We start from the raw sequence: 1,857 nt of genomic DNA, 5'->3' as shown, positions 1-1,857 counted from the left end.
ATACAAAATTAGCTTTTTGTGACACTTGCAAATAGTGTGGGTGAATTACGTGAATTTTTCAGTTGTAAGTACCACCCAATAATACAGTATTTTGTATTTTTTTTTTTAATTATTATTTGTTCAGTGGATTATTATAGTCAGTCTCAATCGTGGCATAAAAATTATTCCTTCCTTCCTTCCTTTCTTTCTGGAGTTCAGGAGGGGAAAAACACCCTAAAGATAGGATTAGCTCTTCTTGAGAGCTCTTCCGATTACAGTCCTAAATCGTGGACAAGACTTATTTCATTGTATTGTATTGTATTGTGTTTATTGTATTTATTGTATTGTATGTATGTATTAGCCAGTGGTTCGCTCTGGTTCTTCTGATTTTTTTAATGCGAGTCTATGGTTAGTATGCATTTAATAAAATATGTATTTATTTATTTGTTTGTTTATTTATTTAAAATTTAAGTAGCTAAAGTAGGACTACAACTACAACTATATTAGTTAAGGATATTAGTTTATATGCTTGAAAGTTGGTTATCCAAAGATCTTATTTTACTAAATCAAAAAGCAGTATTCCTAAGGGAACCCATGGTGAATTTACTATCAGGATTGGCCTACAAATTGAGCTCATGCCTAAACGGCGCTTGTTGCTGGGTAACTTATCATACTGTGTTCGGTTAGGACACAGTGAAATACTCAGGTTTATATCACTCACTAAAAACCCCGTTTTCATCTGCATTTAGCACTGGCGACTGTTAATTTGTTAATTTGGACCCTGCTGATCAATCAGTGTCACCGGAACGCACCCATGCTGGGGATCAAGCGTTCCCGGTGAACACCATGGCTATGCTGGTGCACAAAAGTATACAAAAACTAAATTTTCTTTAAGAAGTTTTTGCCAAAAAAACAATCATTAAAACTAAATGAAGACATGAAGATGGCAAAAGAGGGCCAAACTGAGGAAGGCAAGAGGAAGAGGGCAGATGAAAAATGAGCGGAGGAGAGGGGTGTAGAGGAGTGGGTGGGTGAGTGGGAACGAGAGCCGCTCTAGTCAGCTCTTTTGAATAGAGCGAACATGACGGAGTGGACAGGTTATATGGGAAACCCTGAATGGGGCTTCTTCCCCCTAACATGATAACTTTGATCCCTTGTGCCTTACACTGCAGTCAGCAATATTGACTAGTGGGTCTGGGTTAATACTTTAACCAACGCACAGCATGGGGCAGCTGGGGATCTCACTGCCCTTAGAGATCTGCATCTCAATCAATGCAGCATTCCCCAGCATACAGTACACACAGACCCGACCCGCAGGAGCGTCTCACGCTGCTCTTAAAGAGGTTTAGGGGAATCGATGCACTTTGGGTTTTTAGGTACATGAAAAGCTTATATAAGAGTGAAAATCTGTGGAGAGCATGCATAATCACTTGCTGGTCTATACATAATACATTTAAAATAAAAAGCAAATGTATTCATGTAATTTTATTTATGCATACCATATTTCTATTCAGAACTCATAATAATTAGTTGCCAGTTGAGTAAGTATAATTTGACAGCATTGTCTTTTATTAAGCTGTATTATAATTTAAACATTCCATTACATTAGGGAAGAGTGAAAGCATAGATAAACCGACAGAAAAAGAGACAGAGAGGGAGAGGGAGAGCATTACACATCAGTTCTCTGACAGCGGGGGGGGAAATCCTCACTTCCTGTAGATGACAGGACGCACAATGGTTTCACTGGCCATCCATACAGAAGACAGAGCGAGGCAGGTTAATGATTCAGTCCCCTCAACTGAGCCAGAAAGACGGAGAGAGGAAGCCAAGTAAAACATCAATTATCTCCACTTACAACGTCATTACATAAGCTCAAGT

This window comes from Sinocyclocheilus rhinocerous, unplaced genomic scaffold (assembly GCF_001515625.1).
Source record: "Sinocyclocheilus rhinocerous isolate Xijiao unplaced genomic scaffold, SAMN03320098_v1.1 scaffold1049, whole genome shotgun sequence".
In the NCBI taxonomy this organism is placed as follows: Eukaryota; Metazoa; Chordata; class Actinopteri; order Cypriniformes; family Cyprinidae; genus Sinocyclocheilus; species Sinocyclocheilus rhinocerous.
The sequence above is the reverse complement of the archived record's forward strand: the minus strand, read 5'-3'. Positions refer to the sequence as shown.